Source organism: Aquila chrysaetos, chromosome 18, assembly GCF_900496995.4.
Source record: "Aquila chrysaetos chrysaetos chromosome 18, bAquChr1.4, whole genome shotgun sequence".
Taxonomy (NCBI): Eukaryota; Metazoa; Chordata; class Aves; order Accipitriformes; family Accipitridae; genus Aquila; species Aquila chrysaetos.
In genome coordinates, this window is record NC_044021.1 from 23,056,219 (window position 1) to 23,082,036 (window position 25,818).

The 25,818-nt window shown below is 41.5% G+C and overlaps 1 long non-coding RNA gene across 1 annotated transcript in view; it reads left to right on the forward strand.

Moving 5' to 3' along the window:
* The first annotated feature begins 855 nt into the window (after window positions 1-855).
* Window positions 856-25,818, forward strand: part of LOC115353103 — a 70,626-nt gene continuing 45,663 nt past the window's right edge. The window contains exon 1 of the long non-coding RNA XR_005930837.1: window positions 856-977. This is a non-coding gene — a long non-coding RNA (uncharacterized LOC115353103). The remainder of the gene's footprint in view (window positions 978-25,818) is intronic.

Here is a 25,818-nt window from a genome sequence, read left to right on the forward strand (position 1 = left end):
TTTCTTTGGGGACTGTGTTGCAGGTTTTGAGCCTTGTATTTTTCAAAACAGAGCCTTTGTCATAAGAAAAAGTTGATTTATTAAAAATCCTCAAGTGGCAGGCAAGGTGGAGAGTTTTTGATTCACATGCTGTGCTTTCTGAGGAAGAGTCTGAAAATAAGCAAAAATGAGGCTTTTGATGCTTTGGCAATCAAGGATTTGGCCAAAGCTTTGGAAAAGTAGTACAAAACATAGCGCACATGGGTTTTTTTTGTTTGGAGGGACCGCTGCCCAGCTTGATTGTTTTGTATTGGCAAACATGGAATTTCAGTGCAGATAAACACTGTAATGTTTTGCCACCATAAAGAAAAAAGGCCGAGCTCCGGGTCCTGTATCTGAAACCAGTTCCCAGACTTGCGGGTGCGGGTCCTTCCTGCAGCGCTGGTGTCCTGTCGTGGGGCTGGCAACTCCCCTGATTTTATGCTCCTAGCTGGGATCTAGACCTAGATGTGTCCGATTCTCTGCAGCAAAGCTGCCAGCGTTCATGACAAAGCTTGGTATAGGCAGAATGTGTGTGTGACTTGTTTATTAGGGAAATGTCTGATTATTTCAGACTTGCTTTGAATAGCTTTCACATTCTGGTCAACCCTTTGTTTTCCCTGTTTTGTCACTTCTTACTGAAAATCCTATCCCCCCCCCCCCCCCCCCCCCCAATGGCATAAAATGTTCTTGTCTTTTTTTTTTGTAGAGACTGTTCATAAGGAGCACCGTAATATGTCCTCTGAGTACAAAGATGCATTCTTCTGTTTATTCATAGAATCGCAGAATGGTTTGGGTTGGAAGAGACCTTTAAAGATCATGTAGTCCAACCTCCCTGCTATGGGAAGGGACGTCTTGCACTAGGTTGGCTTGCTCAAAGCCCTGTCCAACCTGAATTTGAACACTTTCAGGACAAAAACTAGGCTGGATTAGGTCCTTCGGATATTTTCTGCATTAAGGTAATAATAAAGTGATTCACATTATCACATACAATTCTGTTGAGTTTTATTGGAATGAAGAGACTATTTCCCATGTAAACGATGGTAGAATGGACATGGACATTTTATATATGTAGGTTGTCTTATTTTCACCAGTTAACATGCAAAAGCATATTTTCCTCTTAGAAAAGAGTTTTTGGTGAAGTTCTACTTGCTCAAGTCCGCAGAGGTGTAACAAACAGTTCTGTTGATTTCTCTGCAATGAGTTCAAATTTTTGCTTGTACAACTGAGGAGACTCTGACCCGTAGCTATGCAAAAAGTATACATTTTATTCTTATTTAAAATATCTCAAACTTCCAATACTCAAATTACTATTTTAAATACACTTCATTTTTTTTATCTGCAAATCCTCCCACATAATTTACTTTAAGTTTTAAGACAGCTGTGATTGCCTTCTCCTGCTTGCAGCTGTTCCCTTTTTCTTGAAATTTAGACTGACTGAAGCAGTTGGTCTAGACATTATTGGTTTAATTCGAGGGGAACTTGCTCACTGATCTTTCAGTGTTAACCATAGGCAATGTATATGTACACACATACCTACAGTATGCGATACATATGTTTAGAAGTGACTTCATCGTGTGGTTTGGTCTACAAAGCCAAGGAGGAGAACAAGGCTGTTTTTGCAGGAAGATCTCACCAAATGCGATTATCTAAAACTCCAGTTCCACTAACAGTTTGCATCTGGCTGCCTGGGGAGGTAACTCAGCAGTTAAGCCAAGTAAAGCAAGGACTGGATTGCAGCAGTTTACATTTTTTTTGCACTTGAAATTCCCCCTGTTTAAATTTACAAGTGGACTGGAGACTTAAAACTTGCTCTAGAAGGGGTGATATCCAAACCTTGTTGTCGGATATGGATTCTTGAACTTAAAGAATAACTGTTACCAAGCCTCTAAAATTCAACCCATAAATAAGGAGGCTGGGAGTCTCTGGGGATGCTGGTACAGGGCTATGCTGTATGAACTGGGTTCTTGGCAGGATTGCTTTTTGTGCATTTGCACAGGAGGGATGGGGACGCAAGGAATCTAACTGCAAACAAATCAGTTTTTTTGAGAGAAAATGTTTATTGCAGTTGGCTTTAATATAGGTGCCATAGCAGAAGTGCATTGGCTTGGCTGCAATGCTGTATAGCTTCTCTTACATCTGTAAGGTTGCTCTGGATGTGCTGTGTGCTGCTGCAGCCAAGGTCGGATGCGGGTCATGGGGGGGGGTGTTTGCGCGTACAGACTATCTATAGCAGTATATAGCAGAAGCATCTGCGAGCTATAGAGCTTTGCCATTATCACTTAATGATTTGAAGCACGACTCTGGCTTAAAAAAAGCGCACACTTTCTCATCATGTTGGCTGTTCAAATGTGTAATGGATATTCTTAACTGCAACAGGAAAGCATATACAGTAATTAAAACACAGAACAGAAGAATTAGTCAAATTTGGCACAAATGCCTGACAAAGCGTCTGCTTTCGCTGTAGATAGAAATGAAGCACTAGCCAAAATTACTTTCAAAGGTTTTAATTACATCTGTTTTAATTTAGGATGTGAAATACAGGATATTATTTTTTAATATAAATTTAATTCATGGTTAATCTGCAGATTGCAATATCCTTCCAGTAGGAGTGATGTACTTGGAGTGGGATAATTAAAAACTTCCCTTTCGAGCTGTTAGTCTGTCACAGGGCATGCTGTCCAGAACCGCCTGTTCTCTGTATATGTGCAACTGGTGGTGGTGGATCATTTAACAAAAAAAACCCCCAACGCTCTCTTGATGTTAATGGAAGTGCATTATTATACAATAAGCTGTTCATACTGTAGATAAGTAAACCAGCCATCAAAACATAGTATCTTTTCCGTAGCCTTTTTTTTTTTTCTGAAGTGAGCACAGTAGGACTGGAGAGTAGTACTTCTCAAACTAGTCTAAAGCTGACTGCTTGTAAATGAGAAAAACAACGTGCTCGAGCTAGTCAATGTTTTTTCTCTAATTAACCTTTTCCAAATAAGAAAGGGACCTTGTGTGTGCGTGCATGTGTTATTTCACGTATTCTGTACTGTTTGATGGCTGTGGGAGTCATGCGCCAGCAAAGAGTGAGTTCAAAAGGCTCCCAGGGAGAGAGTGCGAGGTCCAGGCGAGGGAGGGACTGGCAGTCTTGCAAACCTGGCTGCTCAGAGAAAGGATTTTAAGAGTGTCATTTGAAAAATCAGAGCTGCTGTATAAATCAGCAGGTTCAAACGCTCGAGACCTGAAGGGTTTGGGAAGATTATCTGAATGAATTTCAAACGCTACTGGCCACTGTATTGGATGAGTTGTGAAATAAATAGCGAGTTGGGCGAGAGAAGCAAGAAGAAAAGGTCATCTGTTGTCCTCCACTCAAACAGGCAGAGGAAGGGCAACCAGGAACCGCTGCTCAGTGAGCCTTGGTTTTAGTCCTCGTGTAAACACATACACCAATGAATAAAGTAATAGATTTAAAAATAGGAACTGTGTGTGCCTGAATAACAGAAACAGGAGCTAAAAACTATGTATCTGGGTAACAGAATCATGGGTCTTAAATAGTTTAGTTATGTAAACGTGGAAATTGGGCCAGAAAAAACGGAAAGCCTTTTTTTTGGTCAAAATTATAGTATTGGTAGTAGGAGGAGACTGCAGTTCATATAATGTGACTTGATTTTGGGGGAGTAACGTATAATATTTTCTTGTGAAATCTTACTTAAAATACCATTTTAATTGACTAGTCTGTGAAAGTTGGCACACTGACTGAAATTGAAAACTGGCAAAAATAAAAAGAAAAAAACCCTCTCAAACCCAGAAATGGATGGCAGTAACGATATACAAGGTTAGGGAGTGTTATCAAGCGGGCATTGTAATGCTTTTCCCATCTTATTTTAATGTATCTTAATGTAAGGATGTGGGATGCGGATACATAGTGACAAACTCTGAGCTCTCTTCCACTTCATTGTGCTTTCTCCCCCACACAGGGGTAATCAGCTCTTCACAAACAGCTTATCCTCTTGCTGCGAGCAGGATCCGAGGCTATATGTTTTTAGCAGGGTATTGATATTTTCAGAGGAGTGGCTGCACCATTGGTTTCAGGATCGTGCCTCTGAGAAGAGTTTGATCCATTTTGTGTGTGTGCATGTTAGGAGCATCACTTTTTAAATGCCTCCAGCAAAACTTTGGTCAATCGGTGATGCGGTACTGGAGATCTTTGTCGTAAGAACTCTTCTCCACAAATAAGAGGCTCGGGAAAGCTGAGTTTCTCATGTAATTACTTCATGTGATTGCAGAGCTGGGAGTTTAAGTACATAAGAAAACCCCAACAAATACCAGGGGACTTCTGATAAAATCCTGAGCAAGTGGCAGTGCTGTCCCTTGATGTAATTTTTGTCCCATGATGTATCTGTTAGAGTAGGAACAAGGTGTTAAGGATGATTTTGTTTGACTTGCACCTTCTTAGTATTTTAGTAGCTGCAGGTAGCAACACTGCGATAGCAGGCAATCATTGCTCTGCTCGGTCTTTAAAAACATTACTAAAAATGTAGTCGTGTTACCGGTAGATACTGTCTGCCACAGTTGCCAAAACCTGGCACTTTTTTCTGCCGTCTTTGCTTTGTGGACCACAAGAGAGAAGTTTATACTGTCACTTACGTTCAGGCAAAGAGGAGACTCTGCTGTGCCGAAGGGAAGAACAGAGAAGATTCAATGGATTTGGAGGTCCTGTCCCTTGTTTCTGAAGACACTTGGTCAAAATGGGGACCACTGATTTATTCTCCAGACTTGGTTTAATTATGAAACCAAGGAAATACTGAGTGCACGCTTCAATTTTTCTGTTGTATCTTGGGAACTTTGGGTTCACTTTTGTTAGCTGATGGAGATTTAGAAACCTGGCAGCCTGTACTTCTTGGGAAGATGCTTTTTGGGAAAGAAAGATAGTCAGTGATGGTAGAAAAACAAGTTAGAATAACTCTTTTTGGCTGTCAAACACATCTTTGACTTAAAACTAGTTGCTAAGTCTAATAGCAATGAAAGACAGAGCAAAAGCCACCTGCCTTTCCTTATTCTAATGCCTAAATCCGTAATAGACTGCCTTAGTCCAGCCCCTGGAAACTTAAAGCCATTGTAATACTATTACATCCTCCGGCAGAACCCTCAACAAGGCACAGCTTGGAGAAGAGAAAATAACTAGACCATCATTTTAAAGCCAGTTCCCTCCAAAAGCTGACAAACAAACCCCATGTTGTATTTGAAAGTAACTAGAAAAAAAATATTGCCTACAGAAGACTCAAAGGAATCAACAAAGACCATTAAATAAACCCAAACAAACACTCCTCCCAGATAAACAGCCTGTGCAGTCGGTGTCCCCCCAAAAGGGACGAGACCAGCAGATTTAAAGTAATAGGGGACATAGAAAAAAATAATCTGCTGGCTAGAAGTTTTGACCTCTGCTAGTAAACTTGTAAGTACTTTGTGCCGCCTGCAAATGCCTCGAGGCTTGGCTGCCTGGTATGCAGGGAATAACCCTGCCGAAATGGGAAGGGGGGGACTCCAGCCTGTGCCATGCACGGGGTTGATGGCACAGGGCTCCCGCCGTGTATGGCAAGCTCTTCACAGCAGACCAGAGCTGGATTTTGGCTGTGGCCCTGGTGCATTCTCCCGTGGGCACCTGGATAGCGTGCGCTTGTGCAAGTGGCCTCAGAGTTACCTGTTCTTGTGCTAGATGTTTGCTTCTCCCTCTATTTCCACCTCTTGCCCCATACATCCCCTTCTAGAACAACGCAGGAAGTATTTGAGTAGACTTCGTTGGTGTCTCTGTTGTCTATGAACAAATCTAATGCATAATTTTTGCGCAAAGTGGGCGTTACTCCAGTTCTTGACTTCTGTTCCCCCATGTCCTCTGCTTCCATCGGTTTTGCAGCAGAGGGAAGGGAATGGGATGTCCTGAGACTTGACTACTTTTGAACAAGCAGCATGCAGTTAAATGCATTTAAATAGGTGAAAAGCTTATTAAAAATATCGTGCCTACTCAGACACTATTTTATTCTTACTGCAGTGGTCTGTATATGTGCAAATTGAAGATCGGGGTCCTTTTTGTTCTATACTATGTATGAAGCAAAACCACAGACCATGGCCAAAGGAGCCTAAACTTCCAGCTGCTAAATATAGCATGTCACTGGGTGATATACTGAACTTTTTTTCTATAATAGCATGCACTATGAATTTCCTGCATCCTTCTCATTTAAGAAGCCTTAGAACTTAAAAAGCCCTCACAGAATAAAACCAAATGTCACAAGCAATCCCCTTTCTTCTCCTTCCTCCCTCCATTGCCTGGAAAGGGTGATCTGCCATTGCTGTGAAAGTATGATGAAAAATATGGGATAATCTGTTGCAATACTGAAATATTTAATATTAAATGCAAGTCAAAGGTCCTCACTCAAAGATTTAATTGCAGTGTTGTTTTTGTCTTTACCTTGCTTTATCAATTGTTGCATTATCACCTGCTGTACACCCCACCCCCCCCAACTATAAGGCTTTTTTAGTAAAAGCAAGTAACTTCACAATGATTATCAGATGTGTCTTATGTTTATACTTATGTTGACTGTTCTATACATTTATTTAAAAATCACAGTCTCTTATCATAGTAATAGTCTTGTGGAAGACTGTGTTAGAATAGTTCCTGAGCACCCAAGAACTGCTGAGGCAATCTTGCCTGAATTTGTCATTTCTCAATCATCAGGATTTTCTGTTAGTGAAAAAGAAGTTGCTGCTGCTACCTAAGCTGAGAAGAGCTTGTAGATGTTAATGATCTTTTAGTGCGTAGACTATAAACAGAAAGAAATCTGAAATAGAAATCTTCTGACTGCATAATACAAGAAATAACCAACATCTAGTTACAATAACTGTTGAGGCTCCTATTTTAGGCCTCTTGTGGCTGTGGTGGTGTGTTGTTATTTTGCCTTAGTGCGTTATTTTAGACATGCTTGTCTGCACCTCTGCAGAGGTGAAAGGCTGCTTTACGTAAGCCAACACAACTGCTTCATTGCCTATCGCTCTTCCTTGAATTTGGTCTTTGAACTTGTCTCGTTTCTTTTGCATTTAATATCAGCAAATGCAAAGGTGACAGGGGCGATCTCCAGCGTCAGGTAATTCTGTTATTAGAGGAGGTCAAAAATTGAGGGTTGCAAGATGTGGGGGAGCTCTGAACTTCTGGATCTGAATGTCCCCAAAAGTGCAGGGAGATGTTGATGGTGTGGAGCAACGTTCAGAGGTGGTCATCTCTAACCGCTGCTTTCCTGCATTTATCTTGTTGGATAAATAATGAGTTCAGATCATGTTTGGCATAATTCCTGTTGCCTCCGTGTTGCCTTCTGCATGCTGTTACCGTTACAGTAAGCTCTACGTTTGCCGTGTCCCTCATGTCAGCTCAGGATCGCAGCAGGGTTAAACTCAGGTGGCCGAAATGGTCAATTCCTGATGTTGTTAGCCCTTCCCCTCCCCTGGGAAGACCTCCTTTTCAGCTGGACCCCCTCCATGAAACTTCTCCTTCATCACAGTAGGTCACAGCTCAGCCCAGCAAACCCCCCCCCAGTGTTTTTATGTTGAGAGCAGCCTTGTCTCCAGGCTAACCCAGCCTGCTGCTGGGTGGGCAGCCTCTGGGAGTGAGGATGAGCTGTGTCGAGGGAATAACCATGGCAGTCTTCTGCATTGGTACTGCCTGCCCTCAGCTGTGACCGCCTTCAGCATCTCCTCCCAGGAATACAATGTCTTGAAACTTGTTAGTTGTCCCGAAAGAAGAAAACACAAACAAACCACAGCTGCACTGCATGTTTTGAAAGTCATGGAAATGCCAATACTTTACAAGTAAAGTGCGGTTGTTTGCGTGCCATTTTTAATGCTTTTTGCAAAGATTCATAGAAAACGCTGATTTAGGGATGAGCGAACAGGTTGGGCTGAAGGAAGAAGCAATCCATGCTTTTTCACATTTTTCGAATTGACGGTGAGATTTATGGTTTTGGGATTTGTTGTCTTTGAATGGTTAGGAAGAGACAGGAATTGAAATCGTTCTCATTCTTTCTGCAATGCTTCAGCATTTTCCTTTTATTTTTTATTTCTTAAGAGACAGTCTTGAGCTTGATAGTTTGCTCCAGTTTTCTAGTGTAGACAGAAGAACTTCAGACTGCTGTCCTGGTTTTGCTAACTAGTTTAGAAAGTTTTCTAAACTTTAGAATTCCTTATTTGGTTTTAGGTTAGGTTATTTTTGGTCAGTTAACACAATTCAGAAATGGATTATAAACACAAAGCATCCTATTGGAACCAGCATTTAATGCTCTGTTTAATCCAGTGCTTTTTATTTGCATAGGCAAAGCTTAAACTATTTTCTTTTTAATTTCTTATAGAAGAGAGAATGTATGTTATAATACTTCAATAGGTAGAATCACTAATCTAAAGTGATTTAAAGTGCTGTTAAGTCAAAAAGATATTGTTTAAGGAATGGAAAGAAGGGGAAAAGGATTTAGCTTTCCCTTATAGCATTCAGTAGGTCAGTTTTGGTTGTTTTCCTTGTATTTTGGGAATCACTTTCCTTCTCTCTCTCTCTCTCTCTCTCTCTCTCAAACCTGTTTAATTGGTGGGATGAAGCATAATTTTTATAAAATTATTCTCTCTGCCTGTAAAGTTATACTCTGGCTTTGTTCCATTTAGGTTTTCTCATCTGTTGAGTCTGCTGAGCACAGACAAATACAGGCGAGACATGCAGCCTTTACTTGCAGTAACTCTGTCAGTGCAGGTTGCTTGCTTATTCCGTATTTATCTGTTCTTTTCTCTTAGAGCTCATTAATCTGTCAGCATGACACAATCCTTCCAATGAGATTGTGCCAAATGTTACAGTAGCACACCAGCAGAAACCTGCGTGCCATTTATTTTTCCAGAGATTAAATAAGATCATTTTCCTGTCATCTAATATTTATGCCCAGTGCAGTCAAAATTCACCAATGTTTTTGGTTTTGGTTTTTTTGGTTTTTTTTGTTTTTTTTTTTTTTAAGAGGAAATAGCATAGCCATTCAAGAGTATTGCCTGAAAACTTAGTTCGGGCCTTACGTACTTACTGCCTGATCCTCTACCCTGCAACACTTTGCTTCGAAGCAGAAGGGTAATGGTGGAGAGAGCACGGGATAAGCCGGGCTGGGAGGGAGCGCTCAGCACACAGGACTCCAGTGGTGTTTAAGACTGAACTTCAGAGCTGCTCAAGAATTACTGCTGCTTATGACTGTTTGGCCTGGCGGACTGTCAGAGCTATTAACTTCAGAATAACATATCCTTAAAGAGAATGCAGTGGCTGGGGAGGAGGGGAAGGAAGGGGCTTTTTTCTTTTTATTGAAATAATGCCTCGTTAACTTATGGAAAGAGAAAAGGCTTCTGCCTGGATTACGGGGCTTCCATAGTTCCGGGTGACGTATAAAAATAGCTGGGAATGTGAGGCATCCAGGAGAACCTCAGGGTCCAGTTTTGGCTTCTTGAAGCTTTCAAAGCCTCGTAATTCTGCAGATGGAGCTTGCTTTGTGCTGGCCTTTGCAGCCGTGTCCCCACATTGGTCTGAATTCCTTCAGATCACTTAAACTTTTTTCCCAATTCCAATGTATGTGGTGTTCTTTTGTTTGTATGCTGTTTATTAAAAAGAAAACACCCCCCCCCCCCTTCCTACACTGCTTAAAATATTATGCATACCTGTAAGCATCTGGAGCTTCAGTTTCATACGCTGTGTTTTTTGTGAGCATATGTTTGGAAAATGACTCATGCAGAGTATTTTGATTATTTGTGAATCTCTCCATCTTGCTTTGAAAGCACCCTAGCATTATTTAAATGGCCATTTTGGATGGTGGTGGCATTTATTAACAGAGTCTGAAACACAAGCAATGTTTTCTTGCAATTGAGACAGGCAGATTAAAACAGCCCTTTATTAATTTCAGGACTTACCCAAAACAAGCAGCTGTTTGACTTCAGCTGAAAGTGCAAAATGTTTCGGTCACCTCTTTCCTGGCATTGACAGAATTTTTGGACTTTTGCCAGAAAAACGAAGAACAATTGAATGTATGAAGAAGGATACAGTAAAAAAAAAAACAACCCAGCAAAACAAACACCCGTAGTAGGCTTTTATGAGTCTGATTCCTTGCTCTTTATGCTGCCTGCCCTCTCCTTTTTGTCTAAGCGATGAGTTTGTCTTAGGTTTGTATTAAAAATACTTTTTCTTCCTTCTCTTTTCCAGTTCTTTGGTTTTGCCTCATTGCTCTGCTTTCTCCTGTGCTCTTGTGCACTTTTCCTGTTCTTTCATTAACATGGATTTTCTTTCCCACCTCCTGCTCAGAGCTACAATTCCTTTCTCTCTTAAAATCCATTTTTCTTTTCCCTGTTTCTCCTCTCCTGCTATTTCTTACATTCTTCAAGCTGTATATTCATTTTTCTTTCTCTTCTTCCCTGTACATGTGCCTTGGTTAGGTATTCCTCTTCCCTATACTTTTCCAAAATAGTCAACCTGCTGAAAAAACCCAACCCCAAAATAACATGCAAACAATAAAAATCCCAAACCTGGGGCATCCTACTGATCAGATGCTTCAGGTTCTTGACGAAGTGGGAATGGCTGTACACATGTAAAGCCTTTGACTTCCAACCTGAGTGAATATAATTACAGAAATCTTTTTTTGTCAGGCTTCTAAATGCACAAAATCTTAAGCTCCTAGGAATAGGTTAACGGGGGAATCAATATATTAGAGGAGTGTCACCTGTGCTGCTAGCTATAGCTGTTACTGTGTCAGCATTTCCATTATAAATTTTTGCTTTCAAGGGTTTATAACTCTGCCATTAAAATTCACTGCCGACTGAAACTTGGCATACAAGGACTAAGCCTGGAGCAAACTTTTCCCCCCGCTTTAAAATAACTTTTTAAGCCAAAGGAATGCAATGAAAACCATTAGTCTGACGATTAGAAAGGCAACATTATTGCAATCAAAAAACTACTTAATTTACTTATTTTATATGTTAGTCTTCAGTGTGGACTTATACTTTAGGTATTTTGGAACAGGAGATTGAATGGACTAGTAAAAAAAAAAATTAAGAAAACAAAACACCTCCTTGATAACGCTTTCACGATACCTCTTGGAGTGGATTTCAGTAGGCCATTTATTGCGCAGCTCTACCGCTGCAAAACAAATGCCTTAAAAAATTGTATGCATTAAGCCAACTGAATGTAGACCATCGTATGCCTTAAGAAAAGTAAAAGAATGTTGTATAGAAATCAGGAGACTGAATAGTCCAGGCTCTTGGGTGCAGGCTGCTGAACGCTTCAAACCGACTCCAGTCAGACCAAGCAGGACGGGGTGTCCCTGGGCGAGCCGCAGGCACGGGGGGCTCTGTCTGCTGTCCCCAAAAAAAAGGTGTTTTCAGCTGGTGACCTGCACCAGATGGACTGCCTTGCTCGTCTGTCATCGCTGGGGAGATGCCTCATTTCTGGGCAGATGAAGTTGAGACAAGCAGGATCCTGTTCTTAATGAGGTAATTTAGGTCACCCAGCAACCACCTGATGTGGGGCAAATTTCTCCTCAGTGCCCGTGGGCAAGTATCTATCCACGGAGCCTGCTGCCAGAGCACTTGGTATTAATTGGCAGCTTTTCTTGTCCTCCTTGCAGGGAAGACTTAATGGGAAGATAACCCTTTCTTCCTTCTCAAAGTAGATGGCAGGATTCAGGCTGCTGCAGCGTTTGGGAGTGAACCGAGTAGCTGTTCTTGAGTAAGCCCTTATCTGTGCGGCTCATCTTGCATATCTCACCAACTCTGATGCCATATGTGAAGTCAAAAATGTGAACAGAAAAGAAGTTGGGAAGGAAAGAGATTAAAAAAAAAAGTATTTAGTGACTGAAGCAGTTCTTTTGATCTGTCACAGTATTTTGCTTTTAAAGATGTAGGAAATAATGCTCAATCGTGGAAGTCAGAGGGTCAAATATTTGACACCCGACATATGTAACTGTTGATTACAATAACAAAACATGGATTTGAATGGGAACAGGGAGATAAACTGACGAGCAGAATCGCCAGTGTTTCCTCTTACAGGACTGAATAGTAACTAACATGTAACAGCAAATTTGTATTTTGAGTCTGTTGAAGATGACTTTGGCTTATGAGAATGAACCGTGTTAGAGGTGTATCTGTATCTGTATTTGTCACTTGACTTTTTTTTTTTTTTTTTTTTTTGTGGAAAGGGGCTTATAGGATGAAAAGCTAGTGCTTATTCTATCAGAAGCCAGCTGTGTGAATACCAGTCACAGCAAAGGAGCAGAGCCAGTCACCGAGTCACTTATTCCACCGCCGCCAGGCTGAAGGCAGGGCGAGCGAGCTGGCTGGCGAGTCAAGCCGGGGAGCGCCGGGGAACTTCGGTGCCTCTGCCCTTGTCGGTCCGAACCCCAGAGGGAACGGTCGGAGAAAGGCTTCCTTCCTCCTCCGGAGCGTCTGCCCAAACAACGCTGCTGCTTTTTGGGTGCCTTATCTGGCTGCCACGCGGTCAGGCTGGTGAGAGTCCACGCGAGGAGTGTGTGTCGTTGTTTTCTGGCAGAGCGATGCCAGAGCACGCGTGTGCTACTGAACTTTTGGCGTGGTGGAGAGGTTCTGGCTGCTGGCTTGTCTCCAGGGGGGCTTGCCAGCGCTTGTGCAGTAGCTGTCCTTCAGGGAGCAGTTATGAATAAACAGCTGGATAAATTGCTTGCTTTTTTTTTTTTTTTTTCCTCCCGTCCCTGAATGCTGATACTGTAATGCATGCCCTCAAATTGCCCTAGCTAATATTAGAAAATGATTGGGTAAAATGATGAGAAGATTTATTAATGCTTTTAAACGACCTCAGACGTATTTTTATACGAATGGGAATAGCCTTCCTATCTTTTGTATTGCTTTCTGGTTTAGAGTGGGTGTTTATGATATAACCCAGAACTACTTCTCTCGTGCAGTCTTGCCCTTCTTTCTCCTCCAACGCAGCAAGCATTTGAAGCTGTGATCACTCCCCTCTTGCTGTGTTGGTGCCTTTGGGTGTGTGTGCCTATGAGAGGGGGAGAAAGCAGGCTTGCCGGCAGAATCCTATTTTATCACGTGTTTTAAATCAGAGGCATTTTCAATCAAAGTTTAGAGAAGCTGGTTCAAATCACTATGAATAAAAGAACCGAGATTCTGCTCTGGTAGTATAACTTAAAATAATAATGACCGTGATTCTTTATTCTTTCCAGTGTCAGAGGAACTGCCCAGCCTTATGGCCAGGCTTCCTGTCTCTTCTGAAGGCTTGTTCAGGAAATGGCAAAATGCACAAAAAGGGTCTTTGTCATTGAAAAAGTTTGTTATTGTGCAGTTGAAGTACAGCTGTTACATATTTCCTTACTTAAATTCGGACCCTTCCTGAGGCTTTAGTCCTCTAATTATTCTACCCAGGTCACTGGTCTATGGTGTCTATATTTAGCATATTACAAAAGTTTTCTGGTCATCCAAAGACTGAAGAGGCTTTCTTTAAAACTCTGTTCCACCAATATTAACTACCAATTTTCTGTTGGAGAACATAATATGAAATGTGGAAACTGGAGGGTTTTACAGAGAAGTTTGAATGCATAAGCTACATCACTATTTCTATTTTTTGCAGGTTCTGAGAACTGTAGAGTGTGCTCGGGCTCTCAAAAACAACAAAAAAAGAACCGAAATGCTCCCCCACGCCCAAGTCAGGCAAACCATGCCCTCTTTATTTGGGGTTGTCTTGTCAAATGGCTGTAGTGACTATATTAACCAGAAGTCCCATGTTTCAGCTAGTGAAGTTTATTTCACCCTTAGATAATGATAGTCCAGATGTTCTAGCCTTAATTTACTGGATGTATTTGTGATTTGTGAATGCTTCAACAGTTCTGGAAGAGACGTAAGTTAGAGGGATGAGTGCATTACTGTGGCTTTCTGGTGGAAGCTGTTCTGATCGGTAAGGCAGGGAATGATAAGTATGTTTATTTCTTTTCATCTAAGGTCTTACGTTTCTGTTCCCCGCTAAGAGTTTTAACTACAACATTCTTGCTAATCACCTTTCGGGTAGTGGTGTTTGCAGATCACTTAACCATAAGAAAATTCTGGACTTGGATATAATGATAGATTCTGTGGGGGATATTGTGTGATTTTATGTACCAACATTTATAAGGTAGTGTAAAAAATGAAGAATTATAAAACATTGAGGTAAAAGGCATTGGCCTTGGGTTTTAAACTGGTTTTAGCCATAAGTGCATACTGAACACAGTTTGAGCACTGAATATATTTTTTTTTTCTCTTGTTTGTGAACAAACAAAAGCTGGATAATTATTGGCCAATAGTGGCCAATGACAAGCAAAACAGCTTTTGCATTTTCATGGCTTGGTTTTAGATGCTGAGAACAAGAATAGACAGAATAGCACTATGAGTGTGGTGAAAATAGTATCTCTAGATGATGTTCTCTAATTGATCTCATAAATCATCTTGATTGTTTAGGTTTAGCCCCTCCTTGTATGAGTGGACCTTGCTGCTAATGCATATTCCTGGAGATGAGCTGATGACTTCTGAGAAAGTAGCTGTATCGTTTGGAAGTAGAGCCCATGATGGAAAGCAGGCTTATGCTGTATTTCAGTGTGCCTCCTCATGGGGTTTAGACTGTAACTGTAGGCCTACCACCTGACATTCATTTTTTTTTTCCCCTCCTCTAGCTTCTTTTGCAAAAGTATTCTTATTTATTCTGTAATATGGTGCTGAGTGGTCATCTGAGTTGCAGACAGTTAGGTACAGTTTCTGTACCTTTATCCATGAATAGTTCCTCCAAAAGATATGTAGAGAAATCCTGGCAAGAGGCTGGAATTTCCCTTCCTGCAGCATTAAAGCTATCTTGATAAGCTATAATGCAGGCTCCTGGACTAGGAGAGAATGTCTTGGAAGAAAGAAGGCAAATACATCTCTGGCACTAATATATATATTTTAATTATAACATGATGCTGTTCAGTTGTATTTGGTTATAATGTGGTGCTGCTTACATGTAATGAATATATGTATTATCATAGCTGGGGAATAGACATAGCTGAACAAAAAGTAGTTAAACGGCAGAGTCAGCTCACCAGCCTTTAGCTCTGAGCAATATAGTACAAGCAAAATGAGCTGGGTTTGATTAAGTGGCACCGGGATACAGTACTGGCCAATAAAAACTGTGTTTTTGCATTATACGTTCTGCCTTTTAAGTCAGCTCATTAGCTTTATATTTATATCGCACCCTGTGCTCCTTTGAGCCATGTTAATTATAAGGTGGTGCATAACACAATCAGAATGCTTATACATGGATTTTGCCTGAGCAGAGAAATGGTATGTTTCAAAGTACCTGGAGGAGATATATTTGAAGTCAGCTTTGGCCGTTTCTGTTTTTCTTTTGAAAATTTGCTATGTGAGAATGGGACACCAGTCCGAGAGGTGCCAGTTCACCTCAAAGCTGGTGTGCGGAACTTGGCCTCGTGTTCGCTTCCAGCCAAGGCTGCTGCATCAGAAACCCTGCTCTTGGTTTGAAAGGTTGAAAAAGGAGCCTGTTACGAGGCTTGTGTATACCTAGAGCGTGTGTGCGTGTCTATGCACGTGCCTTCATCCACACGTGCGCCTTAGGGTGCTCAGTTCATGGGTCAAAGGGTGTTTATGGGAAAGGATGGTGGCAGGCTGGTTTTGGTTTTTCTTGGCGCCATGAGAAGCTTCACAAATTTTTCATTTGGAAACAACACTACTGCTGATCGGTGAAGAAAAACCTCCGCGTCGCCCCTGCTACGCTGTTGGCTTTACCAGAGCAGCAAGCCGCCAATGGCCCAACCTTCAGCTCGGGCACGCGTAGGCTCTGATGGTTGCAGATGTGCAGGTTGCTTGCCCTTTGCTCTGCCCCCAGGGCCAGCTGTGACAGCCTGGGTGCTGGCGTGGGAAGCTGTAGCCTTTTGCCGTCTGCCCGAACTGCTCACGCTGCACCGGCCTGGGATCGTGTGTTGTGTCAGTGAGCGCTAGGCTTCACTTCTTGCCTTAAAAAAAGCTCTTCCCCCCGCAAAAGAAGACGTCAGAGGAGACAGTGATGTTGGAGGAAGAGGAACAGTACTTCACTTGTTCAGACCGTTTAAAATGCCTTAGATGGAAATAACAATTGCATTCGTTTTTTCAGTGACAACAAAAAACTTGACCCAGTGTTTGACCCTACAGGCTTTTTTCTCTTGTTTTTGCCTCTTCCAGCCAAGGAAGAGCCGAGCTGAAGCTCTGGGCTGACTACAGGTTTTCAGGAAGCAGTGACACGTAGCTCCAGCCACTCTCCCCCCTTTTCCACATATTGTTTCTGGATTTGTCAGAGAACATGCTGAGATGAGAGGCTGCTATTTTTTATTTCTTTTTTTTTTTTTTTTTTTTTTGGTCAGGTCTGATGCTGAATGGAAGCAGCTGCTTTATTTAGAATATGATGGGGAAGAAAAAAACAGCTTAGGGTTAACACCCTCCTGGTGTTTAGCCATAAATATGAAATAGTGCAAGAACACCAGATACATATGGAGCACTGTGATTGGCTGCTGCTGATGTCATACTGATGTCACTCTACCCAGATGAATGAACAGATCAGCTTTCCTTATTTGTTTGTACAAATTCTGTTTCACAGCAGCACATTTTTAGGGTTTTATTGCACTTCTCAGGTGACGGAGGACATCCTTTTCATGAGTCTGGCAATATTTTGTCTTGCCATACATAAGTGCACCTGTGCCTGCCCTCTTGGTTTTTTTTTTTCTTTTAACACTGGTATGTGAGCAGATGACTTTTCTCTGAATTAAATGCTAATGAAATAGGTGGGAGATTCAAGCTAGCTTTCAAGCCTCACATGCTATGATTGCAAGTTTAGGGAACGAGAGTGTGTGTTTTGGGGAGGATGGATAGCTGTGGATGAGCGGAATGGGGCAGGGGGGGAATAAAAGGTAGCTTTGTGGAAACGATCAGGTTTCCATCTACCTGTTCCTCTTAAATCTAGGTCAATGTGTGAGTACTACAGTGTTTTTGTACCCAGTGCTTGGTGTATTGTGAGATTATCAATGCATTTCAAGGTTATTTTGTTAATATACCAATAATCCATGACATGCATGTCAAATCAGTCAATGTTTCTAATGCTCTTAAGTGGAAATAGAAATTCTAAGAAGTGATAGTCTGCTCTCAATAAAGGATGGGAAGGGCACAAAAAAAGAAAACCTCTTGAAGTTTGGGATTAGTTGGACTTTCTCACATTCTATGGCTCTCACTCTAATCTAGCAATAACATTGTTTTTTTCTGAAAGTTGGGAAACACCATTTCCAAACAAAGCCTTTAAGTAGAATGAATTTGCTTGTATAAATAGAAATGTATTGGAAAATGGTTATTGCAATATTTTTCTTTAATTTCTTTTTAATAAAAACTTCCTTTCTGTAATCCATCTCCCTCAGTTGACCAGAAGCGACTCTCAGACCGATGGGGTACCCCCTTGCATAGTTGTAGGAGCTGTATTTCCAAGGGACTAAAAAAATCATTGCTATCTCAATAGACATTACTTCTCAGGAGTATTTTGAATGCTCTATTGTTGCGGATTCTTTTTAGGATTAGCAAAATTTTAAGCAAGCAGCTTGACTGATGCCTTAGAAACTTTCTTAGTGCTAGATCTCCTTTGCCTATATACTTCTGAATTTCAAGTAGCCAGTGACCATAAATTTGCCGATTCAAAAGGAGGCGAAAAAGTCATTATGAAATGCAATGGGCTCTTAGGGGGCATTTCTGAGTTCCAGGCTAGATCCACGTCTCCGACAGGCTGTAATTCTGGGTGAGCTGCAACTAACGCTGATCCAAACATACGTAAGAATTTCATGCACAGATTTTTGCAGGTGGTGCCTTGGACAAGTCTAGCAACCTAAATCAATATTATTGCTTATTCTGTCCAGGCGGGAAGGCACTGCTCTGCTGTTCCTTCTGCTGCTTTTTCTTCCTCCTCCTCCTCCTGCTGTTTGATCTGGTGAAAGCTGTTTCAGACTGAGCTAGCAAGGCTATCACTCACTATCAGGATACTTAATCCCACGCAGGTGCAGTTTGAGCAACTACAGAGGCCTTCAAGGTCATGCCGGCTGCAAAACTGGGCAGAGCTGGGCTTTTGCAGATGGCCCGGGTGGGAGGTGTGACAGTCAATACCGTTTCACATCTGGAGCTTCCATGCTCCTCTGTGCCATTTCCTCCTCCTCCTCCTCCTCCTCCTCTCTCCCTCCGCCCCTTCATAGCCTTTCATAAGGCTTTCCTACAGCACTGCAGCAGTTCTGGGGAGCTGCAGTGGTGAATATTGCTTTATGAGCAAGCCGTTAGGTAAGGGTTGTTTATACTTTTTACGTAAAAAATGTAGGCAACTGAAAGGAAACCGTAGACAAGTAGACATCTTTTCATTGATGTTGGTGGTCTAACCTTCAAGCCAGTTCTTTTATTTGTTTCCTCTCTCTACCCTGTGATTTTAAGCCTACTTTAAAAAAAAAAAAAAAAGCAGGGTATTGCCACTGCCTGCATCTCTGCTCCAAAACCAGCCCTTCCCCTTCTGAAGGGTTGAGTTTGCCAGACTCCTCCACCTCACTCCAATCCTGGCAATCCATTCTTGCCCCATCCTTGTGTTAAAAGCTATTTATATTTTTTCTCTGAGAGGTCCTTTCTATTATGGTGCTGTCACGGTTCTGTGAACTGTTTAAACAGCCATGTTTCCTTTACCCCCTTCCCCTGAAAAACACACCGGAGACAGCCTTCACAGGGATATCTTAGGAGAAAAGACCTGAGAGAGAGAGCTTAGGAAGTGTTGGCAAGGGAAGCAAATGAACTGTGATTAAAGCAAATCTGGGCACTGAATAAAGGATCCTTAAAACCCTTTAAGTTTTAACTTAATACAAGTCTCCAAGAAAGTTGCATGGGGTTTTGGGGGAGGATTTCTAACCTCAGAGTCATTGCAGCTAAGAACTGCTGCTTCCCTTGTGGCTTCAGGCTGGATCATGGATTTCCACAATTATACTGTGAACAGGAGCACGAGCCTATATTTAGGATACAACACTTTGTGGTAAAAAGCTACATATGGCATATGAGCACCCACTTATGGGCTAAAAATACACATTGCAGCCCAGTTTGTCTTTGAATGAAGTCATGCTTAGGACTGCAGTGCTTAAGCATAGTTTGATTTCCCACCTCCCTTTCCACCCCCTTCCTATTATTATTATTACATTTTAAAAGACTTTATTCAGTGAAAAATTGCCTATTTGGATTTTCAGCACATGGTTCCCTCCACACTAGGCCATATGCAACTTGTACATCAATCTAGGAAGCTTTTATGTGAATTTCTTTATGGCAGGGTTTTTTTGTTTATTTTCAGGCCAAAGCTACTCCTTTTTTCTCCCCAGTCTCCAAACTTCTTGTATGGTAAAAAAGGAGGGGGGAAAGCACTGTAGTACAGTGCTGTCCTTAAACAATTGTGTGTGTTACTGGGGGTGGAGGAGGGTAATGCTTGCTGCACTTGCCAGTTTTCATTTAGTTTTGAAATGCTCCTCAGCTAGTGACAACATTAAAAGAAGTCCTAATATCTTTCATTTAAAGAGGAAAGAATATTGCCAGTGGTTTGGGATATCATGTAAAATTTAATGAAAACTCTTAAATTTGCCCCTCGGAAGGGGCTTTTGTGCCTCCGCTACCCCTCTGCCTGGTGGCATTGGCAGGGTTTCCTCACTGGGGATGTCCTGGTTTTGGCTGGGATAGAGTTAATTTTCATTCTAGTAGCTGGTGTAGTGTTGTGTTTTGGGTTCAGTATGTAAAGAATGTTGATAACACACTGATGTTTTCAGTTGTTGCTAAGTAGTGTTCATACTATGTCAAGAACTTTTCAGCTTCTCATGCCCAGCCAGCAAGAAGGCTGGAGGGGCACAAGGAGTTGGGAGGGGACACAGCCGGGACAGCCGACCCAAACTGGTCAAAGGGGTATTCCATACCATGTGATGTCATGCCCAGTATATAAACTGGGGGGAGTTGGCCTGGGGGTGTGGGTCACTGCTTGGGAACTAACTGGGCATTGGTCAGCGAGTGGTGAGCACTTGCATTGTGCATATATTCCAATCTTTTTATTATTATTGTCAATTCATTATTGTTACTATTATCTTTATTAGTTTTTTCCCTTCTGTTCTGTTAAACTGTTCTTATCTCAACCCACGAGGTTTTCCTTTGTCTTTCTGATTCTCTCCCCTGTCCCACTGGGTGGGGGGGAGTGAGTGAGCGGCTGCGTGGTGCTTAGTTGCTGGCTGGGGTTAAACCACGACAGGGGGTCAGGAGATGGTCAGATCTTCCACGGGGGAAGGTAAGGCATAGGAAAGACTAAGACATAAATTAAACTTACTGGTTACTGTGAAGTATTGTACGTTGGTGTCTTGAAGTTGCAGTGTGAACATGTATTGCATACATTGAATCTTAATTTTTAATATATTATTGGATACTCTTACCTTATTCTGCCAGCTCCTGTCCTTCAGAGATTTTTTTCCTTCAAGAATGCGGAAAGCAATCTCTTATATGCAGAACACTTAGGAACTTAAATGAGCTATCTTACTACTTTCTTTCTTCAAAGCACCCTTGTTTAGATTCAGAGGGGGAATAATGGAATCTTAATTCCTTCAATTTGAAAATGGTAGGATTAAAAAAGAAGATATGCTATTTGTTGGTGTTCTTCGTTCTTTCAGAGCTGCCGCCAGCAGCATCTCTCCAGCTTGATCACTCTTCAAGAGAAAGCTGCAAATGAAATATCTGCAGGCTTTCCAAAATGAAGCTAGATTAAAGGAAGAAGGTGTTTTTCTTCTCTCTCTCTCTCTCTCTTTACCTGTAAAGCAGAATGTTCTGCCTGTTCTTTGAAACACTTATTCCAGTGATAAGGACATAATTATATAGCTCCTCAGTGCTTATGTAAATGCATTCAGCAACAAATTTTGGAAACTGGACTTTTCCTCTGTCAGTCTTCATTGCCTCATGCATTTTGGTTAAACTAGAGATGTTTTTAACTTTGCTTTTCAAAAAGAGCAGGGGCGGAAAGCTTTTGTTTTTCACTAACAATATCACGTAAAGATGACACTGATAGATTTCCAAAAATTTTTACTGGAGAGGCAGGGGAAAAGATCTACCAAAACACTGTGGCAATATCGAGGCAGCGGGCACACTCAGTTGTAAATATGGATTTTTTGAGGTTAGAACAGAAGTTTCCAGGCACGCTTGGGGTGTGGATTTTGGGCGGTATAGGCAGGTGCATTTGTTCAGCTTTTTGCAAGGATGGGTGAGCAGACCTCATTCCTACGCAGTCCTGGGGTTGGTGGCATGCAGCCCCCAGACCTGCATGTTGAGACAGCAGCTCCTGGCTGTCTTCTGGAGAACAAAAGTGAAGTGAGGTTCTTGCTCTGCCTGTACGTTTGGAGTAGCTTATGTATCATGTTTTGGGAATTTGTTGGTTAGAAGAAAATAGAGGAAGGGAAATATTTAAACTTTGAACTTGAGTTCAATTTTTCAAGAGTTATCTGGTGCTTTTCCTCAGCATTTAGATACGTTGGAACTTTACAAAAGCTTTCTGTGTATCTCTTCCTGCTTTTGAGACCAGCTTTAAGTATCCATTCTGAGGCTCCAGGGATCTCTTGGCATGGCTGTTTCCAGCTCGTCATTTACTGCAGTGCCAAGTTATCCTCAGGTACCCCGTCTTGTTTGCTTGAATTGCACTTTGTTCATTTCTTTTCTGGATTCGTATTCAGAGTGAGATGAAAATTCCCTACCCCAGTCAAATTTTGGCAGCTAATCATCTTATTTAAAGTGCTTCCATATTTCTGGAAGAGATGCCATTTTGTGGACAGTAAATTGTGGATACGTAATGCCAGAATACCTGTTTTGGAGAAGTGTATATCACCATGTAGAAAAATAAACCTACTCCAGTTATGAACTTCAGGTTGCGACATAAGAAGGTTTTGCCAAGAAAAAACATCCCAACTTCTAATGCTGTTATAGTCACTGTGAGTCAGCTTGCAGAATTATATGCTTTGTTATACGAACACATTCAAACTGTCCGTAGTACCAAGGGGTCTAAAACGTCCTTTAAAGTTGAATTTAGATTTGAGTTTTTATAACTTCTTGGAGGTTGTCAAAAGCAATGGAATAATCAATGTTCAGCTCATTGGTGAACTGAGTTGACAAAGGAGTTTGAAATCCAATGCCATCTGTTTTACTAGATCCTGCCGTAAAATAACATCAACAGACTGTGTCAATCTCGAAGCGCTGCTTGATATATTTTTAGTTGCCACAGAACAATCCATTCTTGAATCCTTCTATCTGTATTTCCTGGGAAATACAGTCTCATCCAAGACAAAGGAAAATGTTACACATGGAATAAAACTATGCTGGGATGTGATAGATCTTTGAATCTGAAAGCATAATATTTTTGGGGATGTGATAGTATATCAAAGAGAAAATTAATTATGTAGTGATTTTTCCTAACACCTGGAGCTCATGCTGTTGCTACTTCTGCTGCTGGCTAGCTGTTGTTTTTCATAAATCACTCTGTAGGAAAAAAATTAAATCCAGTGAAATGATGGAAAAAAGAAGTCATGGCTAGGAAGGAGGAAAGCAACATCTAAATGTTTAACTACCACCCAACAAGTTCAGAATCTTCAGGAATTTCCATTTTTCTTGGCTTGTTTCCTTGGCTTACAGCTTGGGAAAGAAACCTGCCTAGATATCTGGGGTTGAAAAATAATAATCTCAGCCTATGTTCTAGATACCTTAAAAAAACCCCCAAAACCCCCCCCCCCCCAAAAAAAAAACCAAACCCAACCCAAATTAAAAAAAACTCCAAAAAACTAATAAATGAATTAAACCAGAAATGTCTCCAATCATGTGCTTTATGATTTAATCTCTGACTTTAATGAAGGCCTTTTATCCATTCCAGGGACTTTCATTGATGCATGCAAATGAGGCCATTCGGCGAGGTCTGTGATCAGGGTATTTTCCTTCCATTATATTTTGATCCTGCCAACTCTCATATTGGCATTTGGTTTGCACATACAGGTTCTGGGGAGCTACTGTTTGTAGCACCTTTTTGGAACAATGGTGGGGTATCAAAAAGGGCAAGAGGGATCTTAATTCCTAAACAGATGCCTCTTTCAGCCAGATTCATGAGATGTGAAGTAAGCGGCAGCGTTATTTTGTATAGATTTTATTTTTTCCAACTCGGAGACCACAATGTTTATGTGAGCAGGAGTGCTGTCAGCTTTTACACCCATAATAACCACTATTTACAAATGATTTTTGCATGCTGTGCTATTTGACTTCTGAAAGTGCTGAAGAATCAAGGTCTAAGAAAGTAACAAAATAAAGCTTCTAATACCATGTTTGTTCCTCTGCTTGGGTTTTTCAGCAGACATTGATTTATTTACTAGGATAGTAGTGGTGCCTCTAATGCGTTTTTGCTTCAATGCTGATTGGGAGATTACTTGTTCTTGTTTTCAAATATCTTTCAAGCAAAGTAAATGCAAACATCAAGGACCACGATAGCTTTCCTAAGAGGTTCCTCTGTTGTCATCTTTTCTGTGACATTTTCTGCAATTAGACGTATTATTTGAATTTGATCATTACCAAAGAATGTAAAGGATGATCCTTGATTTTACCATGTGCATTGTTGGTCCCTGGGAGAGTACCACTGTATATGCATTCATTTATTTCAGTGATTTAAGTGTAGTCTTTGCCTGTATATAGAAAGAAAATGCTCTCAAATGTCTCTTGTAGTGGAACATGGGAGTGTTTTTAAATTTGTTATGCTTGAGAGTGAGGAGGGAATGTTATGATTGTCACTCCCTGCTGCTAGAATCAACACCTGGACTTATCAAAGCATTTGTTCTAATCAGCAGGAGATGTTTATCTATGAAAAAGTTCTCTTATGTATTGTCAATGAATTATATATCTCTACCATGTGTGTAGGAAACACTGTTCTTTTCCACTGCCTGAGATGAATGCCCTGCGCTTCACCCCCAGGTTCCTGTGTAGGGATTATTCTGTGGTCATGTGGGAGACAAGTCAGAAAAAAGATATTAGTTTGGCGTTCCTTGTGGACCGACTCCTTTCCTTTCTGTCTTCATGTTGCATTAAATTTGTAACCTTATGCTAAACAGTGAAATTCTTCATGCTGGTATAAAACAGCATCCTTCCATCATTCCAATGTATTTCCTACCGATGGATGCCGTTCCATGAAGTTAGTTTTGTAGAAATGTTGAGATGAGGGAATTGGATTCTTTAGAGCAAGGCCAATGTAAGATGATATGAAACACAGTTAAGCTATATTAATGTAATTGCTGTCTTCATAAAACATGTATTAGGTGTGATTAGAAAAAACTAAATGAGTAAAATCTAATATATTACATTTCTATTTGCAGTCATTGCAGCTATATATTAGTTTCACTAATCGTAAACTGAGAGCTTTGATTTTTGATGGGAAACCCCCTCATCTTAAACCCTACAGCTTTCTGCTTTTCTTGCACTTCCAATAGGAGATCCCCAGTGGTTACTTAGAATTGTCTTGAAATTTGTGTCAGCCTTCCTTACCTGCCTGCCCTCCTTACTGTTCACACGTTGTGTTCCCTGGTGCGATGTTGCTCATATGATCCTCCTGAGTCGTCTTCTCCAGGCTGAACAGTCCCAGCTCTCTTGGTGTCTCCTCATATGACAGAGGTGCCTGGGATTATTCCTGCCCAGGGGCAGGACTTGGCATTTCCCTTTGAACTGCATGAGACTCCTGTCACCCCATTCTCCAGCCTGCTGAGATCCCTCTGAAATCTTTTCCAGGATTACTTGCTCCATCACCTTCCCAGGGATCGAAGTGGGGGCTGACTGACCTGTAGTTGCCCAGATCCTTCTTGCCCTTCTTGAAGCGGCATTTGTTTCCTTCTGGTCCTTGAGAACCTCTCCCAGTTGTTGTGACCTTTCATAGATTATTGAGACAGCCTCAAAATGGCATTGATCACCTCCCTCACCACTTTTGGGTACATCTCCTGGGCCCCAAGGGCTTGACTATGCAGAGTTTGTTTAAATCCCGAGTCTGTGCTCATGTGAAACTTAGCCTACTGGTGAGTTGTGTGGTGCTGTCTTCTAAAACAGTTCCTGGGTGCAAGCTTCTCTTTGGTGTGCGTGCTCGTATGCTTGCCTGGGGATTTCTTTTTGCTTTGTTATGTATCTTTCAGCTTTCCTTCACTTATGCAATAGAGGACCATTATTTCCTTGGGAAATTCTTTAGCCCATTTAATAAAGGTGTGGGTTAACTTATATACCTGTTGGACTTTTCCAAAGAGACTACGGCACCTCCTAAAAGGGTCTGTGGAAACCGTGTTAGAACATGCCCCAACTCTCTTTTGGTCTGAACTTTGAACACTTTGGATTTCCTTTCTGTGCAAGCCAGGTCAGGCAGGTCTAAGGTTTGGGGAACTGATGCGTGCTTGGGGCTTGACCAGCCAGAGGGTTGCACTGCAGGCGTGGTGGGTGTGCAGACCCTGAAAATCAAATTGCTCTTGGTTCCCTAGTTTGGAGATAAACTGGAATTCCATGTTGTCCATCTACACTCTTATTGCCTTTTTTGGGTGGGGAATTAGGTGTAAAGGGTCTAGGGGATGGTGCAAAAAATGCTTTAATACCTACAGGCAGTGGACCTTGATTATTGTGGAATGAAAACCACGTGCTGTTGTGTAGTGAAGTGCA